This window comes from Lethenteron reissneri, chromosome 16 (genome assembly GCF_015708825.2).
Source record: "Lethenteron reissneri isolate LAM-NWPU_2019-01 chromosome 16, ASM1570882v1, whole genome shotgun sequence".
Lineage (NCBI taxonomy): Eukaryota > Metazoa > Chordata > Hyperoartia > Petromyzontiformes > Petromyzontidae > Lethenteron > Lethenteron reissneri.
In genome coordinates, this window is record NC_083794.1 from 119,456 (window position 1) to 132,526 (window position 13,071).

A 13,071-nucleotide genomic window follows, 5' to 3' on the forward strand; every position below is an offset into this window, starting at 1 on the left:
TGTGACGTCACATTTCTCAACCCCCCCCCCCCCATCGTCACACATCGTCACAGATGTCTGACCCCCCCCCCCCCCTACGTGCGTGACGTCATGTTTTAAGAGTTTGGATCTAAATTATTTAATGTAGCTGCCCTCAAAAGTGTTGGAACCACCTCAGTTCCGTGTCTTGGAATCTCCACTCTGTCCTCATTTGAATTGACTCTTGAAATCACTCAAGTTTAAGTGTGAATATTATTTGACATCATCGCTTGTTTTGCGTATTTTTTGTTTGTTTCATCTGTAATGTTTTTTGCCTGTAGCTCTGAGTCGCCCTTGAAAAGGAGCTGCTTAGCTCAATGGGGCTTTGTTCCGGGAATAAACTTCCGATTTCTGAATGTGTTAAATGCGCTCATGCTGTTAAATGTTGCTTACAATATTGTGTTATCGAGTTGACACCGTGGTCCAGATGTCTTGTGACCTCCATTGAATTGTCTAAATATTAACTTTCTTATAAAGCAAGGGTTTAATTCTTCACCTGAGGACGGCTGCTTGCGTTGTGGCCGAAACGTCATGAGAATTATTATATTATGTTTTATTTTTATTATTGTATTACTTCCCTTCTACATGATTTTACCGAAAGAACCAAGAAGAAGCAAGAGTTTATTTAAAACAAAATTAATATGTCTTCTTAAAACATAATAAAATACAATTGCATTTTATTATAAACATAATAAAATACAATTGTATTTTATTATGTTGTAGTTTTATTATTTTATTATTTTCCTCCTACGTGACTTTACCGAAAGAACCAAGAAGATGAATCCCTGCAGTCACGAAAGGGGGTCAATTCATTGGGGGGGGGGGGGGGGCGGTCACAAGACATTTGGACCATCTTGTACAGTGATCAAAGATCGATTTTCCCGCGTGGCTGCTGGACTATGAGCACACACACACCACATTGCGTTCGGTGTGGACTTAGTGGCCGAGTGTGATGATGCCTCTCTTTCTTGTGCGCAGGTTTTGGACTTTGGGAGTGGATAACAGAACAACGGCCTACCTTGAACAAGTCTCCACGCCCATGGATGTATAGAGTAGAGCCGACACAAGATTACAGGGGTTCGTCTATTACTGGTAGGAACGAAGTGAACCAGCCTACAATAGATTATATCGTCCGTCCATCCGTCCGTGAAGCAACATCGCCCCCTACTGCAAACACTTGGCAGGACCCTACAAAAACCTTTAGACTCAGTGACGCTTTCCTGGCTAAACAAGTGTAATAATACATTATGTTTATATTCTTTGGTTATTCTCTCATCCACACCTGTCCCCAGCCGTCCCAATCTCGTTCCCGCCAAAAGGCCCCCTTCTTCCCGCCCGTTCTCCCATTATATCTCCTCGATTACCCCTCCCACTAACCCTCCTATTGGTGGGAATCCTTCCCCTGACACCCCTACAGATGTGTGCAAGCCCACGGCAGGGCGCACTGGGCGAAGATTAGTGCACGCTTTTATTTAACTCACTCCGTCTGTTGTTGTATCCTCAAAAAAATTCTAACTTAAAATTTTACCCGCTTCCCAATGTGCTATCGACTGCAAACTTGGTCTACTTATGTCATACTGATGACAAGACAATATTCCATCATTAAGATTTAAAAATATATAGTTTTTTACATTTTACACACTTTTATTTAACTCACTCCGTCTGTTGTCGTATCCTCAAAACATCTTCTAACTAAATTTTTACCCGCTTCCCAATGTGCTATCGACTGCAAACTTGGTCTACTTATGTCATACCGATGACAAGACTATATTCTATCAATAAGATTAAAAAAACATGTTTTTTACATTTTACACGCTTTTATTTAACTCACTTTGTCTGTTGTATCCTCAAATCTTGTAACTCTATTTCAACCGTCTTCCCAATGTCGTATCGACTGCAAACTTGGTATAGGTATGTCACACTGATGACAATACTATATTCTATCATTGAAATTTTTAAATAAATATTTTTAAACAATATTTCTTACGGCTCTAATTGTCCACGTTTACGGCTCTAATTCTCGACGCTCAACTCACGTTGCCTGTAAATCACCACGTGGTCCCTTACGTCACGGCAAGCCTCGGGGACCCACGCCGAGGGGCGGGGGAAGTGGAAGGAGGGGAGGGGCGATGGGGGAAGGGGGCAGGGGGAGGGGCAGCTCGGACAGTACATTTCATTAAAACGTGTTTTTTAAAAAAGTTTTTGTAATTCTTTTTAAACAATTGGACGTGCAGCGACCGAACCGGGCCGTAAGCTCCATCCAGTCCAATCCGATCGCGTGCCGGTTACGTCGAACGCGTCCGTGCACGATACTTTTACGATTCGGAGACCTGCACCGCTATTTGTCATCCGCAATGCGTTTATTGCCCTGTCATTTGACATTTTTTTCATCAAGTAAAAATTCAACAACGACGACGACGAGAACAACAACAAGAAAAAGTTCCCGGGATCACAGTTGAGAAGGTCGCGGGGTCAAATGTCAGCTCGGGGTCAGAGTGGCCTGGCATCAGATAAAAGGCAGAACGCTGTCACGGGAAGTGAGAGGTTATTTCATGGAGACAGCAACTGACGCCACAGGAATGTAGCATCATGTACCCTGTGTGCAGTTCCCCGCATGGAGATGCTGACTTTGTTTCGACTTGCGCTGTCTAACCATGCGAGAGTAAACTTCGATCTAAAGCTTGCGTGACTGCAGGGATTCATATTCTTGGTTCTTTCGGTAAAGTCACGTGGATGATGATGATTGCTTGTGTTGCAATCGAAACGTCGTGAGAATTTTATTGTTTTATTTTTATTATTTTATTATTTCCCTTCTACGTCACTTTACCGAAAGAAGCAAGAACATGCGAGAGTAGTACTGTGCTGTATTGAGAATGGTTTTTTTTAATCTCACAAAAGGTATGCGGCCTGTAATAAATAATCATGTAGGAACGCAACTGTGGGAACAATTAGGCCTCCCTTGGTCCAGAGCTCCCTTGACAAATAATAAGTAATATTTAAAAATACTTTTTTAAAAAACACGCTCTAATTAAATGTACCGTACTAGTAATGGCAGAACTCCACGACTCCAGGAAGTGGCCCCGAAGCTTGCCATAACGTAAGAGGCCTTGGTCATTCACAGCCAACGTGAGTTGAGCGTGGACAATTAGACCCAAGCCGAAACATAACATGTAAAAAAGATTGTTAAAAAAATATTTTTAATGATAGAATATAGCATTGTCATCAGTATGACATAAGTATACCAAGTTTGCAGTCGATAGCACATTGGGAAGTGGGTTTAAATTGAGTTACAAGATTTTTTGAGGATATGACAACAGACAGAGTGAGTTAAATAAAAAATTAACCCGTAAAAACAAAGTTTTTCACTATAAATCTTTTATATGCGTGGCGGCTAGAGTCCTCTCGTCCTCTGGCTTGAGATGGCTGCCACCTATGGGTCAGATGATTGCCTGCCACCATTAAGCAATTGGTAATTAAATATAATAAATTTTTTCCTAAAAAGTGTAAAATTTTGGGAAAAATTTTTCACGAAAATAAATTGTCACGCACAACGAGTCTGTGTGCAAAATGTCAGCTCGATTGGATCACGGGAAGTGGGTTAAAAAACGACCTAAAGATTTGCACGGTCGTAAGCGCGCAAGCAAGCAAGCAAGTGAACTTAATATAAAGGATTTGAAAAGAGATACTTCTGGTATCAAAGGGTCGTTCATTATCATCAACCATGATCAATTCACTGCTGAATGACAGCCTCTCCAAGCTGTCATCACCTCTCATGGCATTGGGCCGTCTCTACTCCACTCCCTTCTTATTCACTCACAAAATAATGATCTCTACAGGAAAAACATGATGTTTTCTGACTCAAGTTACTTGAAGTAATATTAAACAAAATCGTAATTACTCTTTGTCGAAAGTGAATAGCGGTCCCTTTCATAATCCTCTCCGAGTAATAATATAATTTGTTTATCCAGGCCGGCCCCGCAGAGTTTCAATACTTATTTTTAGGAGGTTCCCAGAATGGAATGTTTGGTCAAACACCCTTTTAATTAGGATTTTAATTGTGTGCAAAATCCAGAGATCACAGAGAAAACCCATCTCACTCACGAGGACATAGATCCATCGATATGGGCTCACAAACCCGCTCGCCGCAGATGCGGTTACGTGATGCACAAATGGAAACATTAAAATCTCTCCAGTTGTGTGCGACTGTGGTCATCCAGACCAGACGGGACAACCTATAACGACGCAACGCCCCGATCCACACATACGAAGGAGACATCACGACGATGATGATACAACTCCGCCTGCTCCCGCCTCGGTTATCTTGGCTTGAGCACCACCTGAATGGGACATTGCAGTTGCAGCTCTGCATCTACATCAGCCGTGCAGTGCCGGATTATCCTAGTAGCCAAAGTAGCTTTCGGTAAAGTCACGTAGAAGGGAAATAATAAAATAATAAAAAATTAAATTCTCACGACGTTTCGGCCACAACGCAAGCTGCTTGCGTTGTGGCCGAAACGTCGTAGCTACGGGCCCCGCACTTTCAAGGGCTCCGCGCTCAATGCTTTCAAGTTATCAATTCCGTTTAAGTGATTCTGCACTTGCTTTATTACTATAGTACTATACCACCTTCAACGAACGACTGGGTGTATAAGGTTAGCGATTTGTCCTATTATCTGGCTGTATAGCTAATAAAAAAATACAATTTCTTACTGTGCAAGTTAAACAATGTATGTGTTTTTAATATTTTATATTTATTTATTTAGGGCCCTTCTATAACAGATGCTACAGGCCCCCGCACTCGCTTAATCCGGCACTGCAGCCGTGCGAAAGAAAGAAAGAGAGGCGGACCGGTCTTCTCCCTGGCTGCCTCGCGGCCCCGTGGGCGTGAAGAGTCTCACAAATCCCGTCCCCCCCCCCGCCCCCCAAAGCGCTTAAAATATATCTCTATTAAAGCGAAAGGTGCTCGCTTAGGGATTAAAGTAATAATACATTCCAGCCATTCTAAATCCGCAACTGGATGAAGGACTGCCCACTCCGTGCCGATTATGGGTGCATTGTGTTTTACTCCGCGTCAGTGCGATTCGGTAGAGTTTGCGTCTCTCTCTCTCATCATCATCATCATCACGGTGGCTAGGAGATGTTAACTGCCTCGCCTGGTATGCAGGAGGTCGTGGGTTCGATCCCGACCCAGACGCCTGCTGTATATTTGGAGTTTGCGTCTCTCTCTCTCTCATCATCATCACGGTGGCTAGGAGATGTTAACTACCTCGCCTGGTATGCAGGAGGTCGTGGGTTCGATCCAGACCCAGACGCCTGCTGTGTATTTGGAGTTTGCGTTTTTCTCTCATCATCATCATGGTGGCTAGGAGATGTTAACTACCTCGCCTGGTATGCAGGAGGTCGTGGGTTCGATCGCGACCCAGACGCCTGCTGTATATTTGGAGTTTGTGTGTCTCTCTCTCTCTATCATCATCACGGTGGCTAGGAGATGTTAACTACCTCGCCTGGTATGCAGGAGGTCGTGGGTTCGATCGCGACCCAGACGCCTGCTGTATATTTGGAGTTTGTGTGTCTCTCTCTCTCTATCATCATCACGGTGGCTAGGAGATGTTAACTACCTCGCCTGGTATGCAGGAGGTCGTGGGTTCGATCCAGACCCAGACGCCTGCTGTATATTTGGAGTTTGTGTGTCTCTCTCTCTCTATCATCATCACGGTGGCTAGGAGATGTTAACTACCTCGCCTGGTATGCAGGAGGTCGTGGGTTCGATCCAGACCCAGACGCCTGCTGTGTATTTGGAGTTTGCGTTTTTCTCTCATCATCATCATGGTGGCTAGGAGATGTTAACTACCTCGCCTGGTATGCAGGAGGTCGTGGGTTCGATCGCGACCCAGACGCCTGCTGTATATTTGGAGTTTGTGTGTCTCTCTCTCTCTATCATCATCACGGTGGCTAGGAGATGTTAACTACCTCGCCTGGTATGCAAGAGGTCGTGGGTTCGATCCCAACCCTGACGCCTGCAAGGCGGGATCGGTTTCTGTGAAACTCGCCACTTTTGGCTGACCATCGGACACAGACGGTCACCGCATGGCGCACTTTCAGATGTGCTTCCTTCCAATATTAGGAAACCAACCAGACCGATGCAACTTTTAAATCTATGTTGAAAACTTTTGTTCTGAAGAAGTGGTGTTTCTGTGTTTCGTTTCTTGCTTTTCCGCCGCACCTCCGATTTGCACGGTTGGCTACGTACGCTGTGAAAGAAGTTCAACGCACATCCACACACTGATATTCACCCTAGCAGGGAATCAAAAACTCGGGTCAGTGGGTTTCACAACCACCGGACATCATCTCTCCGCACGACGATGCTTACGGATGAGAGACATGACAAATGTGGAGGCTTTGTCAACACGTGTTGGGGGGGGGGGGGGGGGGAGGGAAACCCTGGAGACCTCGTATGAGAGCAGCGAGGGGTCTTACCGCTTTTAATCCATTAGGCGCGTTTGGAGGACCGGCTGCCCTCTTAGGTAATTGCGACGCTCGTTGCGGAACATCCGGCTGGCGATAAATTTGGCGGCGGCGAACGGCGCTGAAGTGCGCCGATGCTCTGAAGGACAGCGTGGATTCCTCAAGCTATTGTATTGGTTGTGCAATGCAGCCAGAATTATCTAAGACCCCGAGATGGCTTTTGACAGTCGCGTGTGGCATGGTCAAGAATCGAGCTCCACGTCGCTGGGATCGTAGTGCAGTGGGAATTGCTCCACCACTGCTCCCGATGATATACAATTACAGTCACATGTAAACCAATAAAAAAAAAATATATACAAATAGATGTACAGCCCTTGTGTTACTCCACTGCTGGATGTGAGGGCCTCATACTTCAGCACGCTGGTCAGGTGAGTATTGGTGAAGACAGGGAGCACTGACGTGGCAGCATAGAAGTACAGTCCAACAATTGATGTGATATCGCTGCCCTCTGCTGCCCACAACGTAGCCTGCGTCCTGAGACGTCCAGCAGTGTCCAGACTTGGCTCCGGAGACGTGACGAGCGATCAGGCGCCGGTGTTTTGGTCGTAGAAACAAAAAGATAGAACACATACTCTTTGGCTCTTTCGGTTAAAGTCACGTAGAAAGAAAAACGAAATAATAGAATACACGACATTTCGATTGCGGCATAAGCAACCGTCATCAGGTGAGAACGATGTGTAAATGCAAGCTCGGAGAGAGACAGAGAGAGACACACAGAGAGACAGAGAGACAGAGAGAGACACAGAGACAGAGAGAGAGACACACAGAGACAGAGGAGTGTGTCTCTCTGTATGTTTGTCTCTCTGTGTGTCTCTCTCTGTGTCTCTCTGTGTGTCTCTCTGTATGTTTGTTTCTCTCTCTGTGTGTCTCTCTGTGTATGTCTCTCTCTCTCCGTGTTTGTGTTTGTCTCTCTCCGAGCTTGCATTTACATACAATTCTCACCTAATGGCGGTTGCTTGTGTCGCAATCGAAACGTCGTGTATTATATTAATGATTTTTTCTTTCTACATGACTTTACCGAAAGAACCAACGAGTAATTCCTGCAGTCACTAAAGCTTCAAATCAAGGACAGAACCATCAGGTGAGCAGGACTACGGGGTTTGTCGCGGTGAGTTTTTGTAAAAATAAAAATTCACGGCAGAGGAGCAGAGGAAAAAAAAATGCAATAATTCATCTGGAATGTCCACGGGAAGAGGAGAGGCGGTGGGTCGCACCTTGCACGAGGTGTCCCGTCGAGAAAGGAACGTCACTTTTATAATGGTAATCATATTTTCTGTCAAATATTACGATAAATCAAAAAGTTAAAATAAACATTTATCAACGCTTCCCCCACGCGAGGGCACGTGTGGTATTTTATTTATTTATTCAAAGGGAGGTTCAGGAACCGATCTATCAAACCCCAGGGCATCTCTGATAGCCAAATACTCTTCTAGATTTGAAACCGAAGAATATGAAGCCAAAAACTCTTCACCCCAAACATTTTATTTCGAGGCTCGTGAAACCCACGTGGATAGTGTCAGGGCCGCATTAAGGCGTGGGGAGCTTTAGGGGCTGCAAGCCCAGGGGCCTCTTCCAGCTGAAGGGCCTCCAGAGATGGAAGTGAAGAGTGATTTCGTTTGTGAATGCTGAATTCTATTTGTTGTTAGCCTCGTAAAAAAAAAAAACATTTAATTTTTCTTTAACTTTGTTTTCCTTTTGAAACTATTACTGGGGGCTTGTTTTTCGATTTAAAGCTTTCGTGACTGCCGGGATTCATATTCTTGGTTCTTTCGGTAAAGTCACGGAGATGATGATGATTGCTTGTGTTGCAATCAAAACGTCGTGAGAATTGTATTTTCTTATGTTTTATTTTTATTATTTTATTATTTCCCTTCTACGTGACTTTACCGAAAGAACCAAGAAGATTACTGGGGGTCTCACACTACCTGCACCCCTAGGGGGCCCACAAAATCTTAATCCTGCCCGAGATGGTGTGCACGCAGAGCGCCAGGGATCGACTGCCTCCACTCCCTGCATCAGCTGCAGCCTTGCTGCACCACCTGGGTTACAGGCTTCAGGGTGCCACGGTGGCTAGGAGATGTTAACTGCCTCGCCCAGTATATAGGAGGTCGTGGGTTCAATTCTGACCCCGACGCCGGAGTTTGCGGTGTCTTTCTCCCCGTGGTCGCGTGGTTTTTTCTCCTGGTCCTCTGGACTTTCCTCTCCACATTTAGAATGGGCATCACGCGTTTAGGATATTTGGCTGCTGTACATTTACACGTGATAAGCCACTTCGTTGAGCTATCATTTGTGGCCAGGTCACTTCTGAAAAATAGCTGAAGAGCTCAGTGGGCCTTACCTTGTAGAATAAAAAATATATATTTTTAGTTAAATAAATAAAAAGAGTTAAAAGTTTTAAAGAGGTCGACTTGAAAAGAACATGGGCTCCATTCATAACTCTTATCAACACGAAGAAAGATCCCCCGTACAGCCTCAACAGACCATAGGGGCAAGTGCTGTTAGCGAGTAGCACCTATGAAGGCCGGAACGGTACACGAGGGGGTGGGTGGCCAACACCACGCCCGGCCGCCTTTGTCTCCCCAGTGGCGATGTTTACACGCAGCACCAGGTTACTCATTTGAGGCTGAGTCGACCTAGGTGACGCCCAGGACCGGTTCAGACAATCGTGAACGGGAATCGAACTCCTGTCGCCGAGTTTTCGTAGTGCTGCGTGCTAACCACGACACTACCGCACCACGAACACGCAGAGCCACAACATTGATTTGGGGGCAAGTGCCGTAGCGAGACAAAGACAAAGATCCCCCGTATAGCCTTGACAAACTGTCCAGGGCAAGTGCTGTTAGAGAGCACCTATGAAGGTCGGAACGGCACACGAGGGGGTGGGTGGCCAGCACCACCCCCGGCCGCCTTTGTCTCCCCCGTGGCGATGTTAACACGCAGCACCAGGTACTCATTTGAGGCCGAGTCGACCTAGATGACGCCCAGGACCGGTTCAGATAATCGTCACTGTGGTGCTGGCCGTGAACGTAGCGCTAATCACTACACCACCGCTCCCCACACACACAGCCATGGGTAGTAGTCCTGTGTGATTGCAGGGCCAGATTGTTTGAAATGAATCCCCAACTATCAAAGGAAGCTCACGTGCTTTCGCAATAACACTCGCGTTACATAATGGGTACATTTTTTTTCGTTCATATAAACACTGTACATGGCGTACGAGAGAACGAACTGCACAGCCTTTCACGGCACACTCAAGTACTTAACTAATTAAAGGCTTGCCAAACAAATCATTTATCTTGTGGTTCTATTATAATAATGGTAATGATTATTGCAGAAAAAAAGTATTACTATTTAGAGAGCAGAATAGGCAGGTCGCCGTGGCGTTAGCGGTTCACGCGATCCAGATTTGAAATCCACTGAGTCGCCAAGTTCGATCTCCAGGCGCGGCAGTCTCGGGGAAGATTCTTTAGATGTACCACCGCTCCCTTCTCCCACGGCCGCCTTTGTCCACCCAGCAGTACAAGACGCGCGCGTGTGCGCCACAGATTGTCGTTGGGTAGGTCACGAGCGGTGGGGTAAAGTGTGGGTACTTCCACCTATTTTAAGATGTCCAGCCTGGGTGGAAGAGAAGGCCAAATACACTCCCTCCCCACCCCGCCCTTCTAAACGGGCTCTCTGCAGCTTCCTCCAGTAGACAGTGGAGGTCCTTCCGCCAGCAGTTGGCCTACTCCTCCTCACTGGATGTCTCGGACGAAGGGGGGAGCACTCACACTTTACCCCGCCACTCATGAGCTGCCGATGGTCTGTGGTGTAACCCAATTTTAACCGCATGTGCAGTGGTTCAACTGCCACGCCCGGAGATCGAACCAGCGACCTATGAATTGCAAGCCCGTCGAGTGTTGGTATACTATCGGGGCAGCAGCGTCCCTCTTGTAACTATAAATTATTGACGAACTCAAATATTTTTATTTGTTCAGTTAAGGACGCACCGAGCTCTTTTTTCAAAAGCGACCTGGTCACGTGATCGCCCCAACGGAGTTGCCCATCGTCACCACCATCATCAAGTGGAAATGTCACAGCAGCCAAAAACGCGTGTTTCTAAATGTGGAGGACCCGGAGAAAAAAATCCACGCAACCGTGGGGAGAGCGACACGCAAACTCCAAATATACAGCAGCAGGCGTCAGGGTTGGGATTGAACCCACGATCTCCTGTACACCAGGCGAGGTAGTTAACATATCCTAGCCATCGTGGTGATGATGATGAGAGACACGCAAACTCCAAATATACAGCAGGCGTCAGGGTTGGGATTGAACCCACGATCTCCTGTACACCAGGCGAGGTAGTTAACATATCCTAGCCATCGTGGTGATGATGATGAGAGACACGCAAACTCCAAATATACAGCAGCAGGCGTCAGGGTTGGGATTGAACCCACGATCTCCTGTACACCAGGCGAGGTAGTTAACATATCCTAGCCATCGTGGTGATGATGATGAGAGACACGCAAACTCCAAATATACAGCAGCAGGCGTCAGGGTTGGGATTGAACCCACGATCTCCTGTACACCAGGCGAGGTAGTTAACATCTCTTAGCCATCGTGGTGATGATGATGAGAGACACGCAAACTCCAAATATACAGCAGCAGGCGTCAGGGTTGGGATTGAACCCACGACCTCCTGTACACCAGGCGAGGTAGTTAACATATCCTAGCCATCGTGGTGATGATGATGAGAGACACGCAAACTCCAAATATACAGCAGCAGGCGTCAGGGTTGGGATTGAACCCACGACCTCCTGTACACCAGGCGAGGTAGTTAACATATCCTAGCCATCGTGGTGATGATGATGAGAGACACGCAAACTCCAAATATACAGCAGCAGGCGTCAGGGTTGGGATTGAACCCACGATCTCCTGTACACCAGGCGAGGTAGTTAACATATCCTAGCCATCGTGGTGATGATGATGAGAGACATGCAAACTCCAAATATACAGCAGCAGGCGTCAGGGTTGGGATTGAACCCACGATCTCCTGTACACCAGGCGAGGTAGTTAACATATCCTAGCCATCGTGGTGATGATGATGAGAGACACGCAAACTCCAAATATACAGCAGGCGTCAGGGTTGGGATTGAACCCACGATCTCCTGTACACCAGGCGAGGTAGTTAACATATCCTAGCCATCGTGGTGATGATGATGAGAGACACGCAAACTCCAAATATACAGCAGCAGGCGTCAGGGTTGGGATTGAACCCACGACCTCCTGTACACCAGGCGAGGTAGTTAACATCTCTTAGCCATCGTGGTGATGATGATGAGAGACACGCAAACTCCAAATATACAGCAGCAGGCGTCAGGGTTGGGATTGAACCCACGACCTCCTGTACACCAGGCGAGGTAGTTAACATATCCTAGCCATCGTGGTGATGATGATGAGAGACACGCAAACTCCAAATATACAGCAGCAGGCGTCAGGGTTGGGATTGAACCCACGACCTCCTGTACACCAGGCGAGGTAGTTAACATATCCTAGCCATCGTGGTGATGATGATGAGAGACACGCAAACTCCAAATATACAGCAGGCGTCAGGGTTGGGATTGAACCCACGATCTCCTGTACACCAGGCGAGGTAGTTAACATATCCTAGCCATCGTGGTGATGATGATGAGAGACACGCAAACTCCAAATATACAGCAGCAGGCGTCAGGGTTGGGATTGAACCCACGATCTCCTGTACACCAGGCGAGGTAGTTAACATCTCTTAGCCATCGTGGTGATGATGATGAGAGACACGCAAACTCCAAATATACAGCAGCAGGCGTCAGGGTTGGGATTGAACCCACGACCTCCTGTACACCAGGTGAGGTAGTTAACATATCCTAGCCATCGTGGTGATGATGATGAGAGACACGCAAACTCCAAATATACAGCCGCAGGCGTCATGGTTGGCATTGATCCCACGTCCTCCTGTACACCAGGCGAGGTAGTTAACATATCCTAGCCATCGTGGTGATGATGATGAGAGACACGCAAACTCCAAATATACAGCAGCAGGCGTCAGGGTTGGGATTGAACCCACGATCTCCTGTACACCAGGCGAGGTAGTTAACATATCCTAGCCATCGTGGTGATGATGATGAGAGACACGCAAACTCCAAATATACAGCAGCAGGCGTCAGGGTTGGGATTGAACCCACGATCTCCTGTACACCAGGCGAGGTAGTTAACATCTCTTAGCCATCGTGGTGATGATGATGAGAGACACGCAAACTCCAAATATACAGCAGCAGGCGTCAGGGTTGGGATTGAACCCACGACCTCCTGTACACCAGGCGAGGTAGTTAACATATCCTAGCCATCGTGGTGATGATGATGAGAGACACGCAAACTCCAAATATACAGCAGGCGTCAGGGTTGGGATTGAACCCACGATCTCCTGTACACCAGGCGAGGTAGTTAACATATCCTAGCCATCGTGGTGATGATGATGAGAGACACGCAAACTCCAAATATACAGCAGCAGGC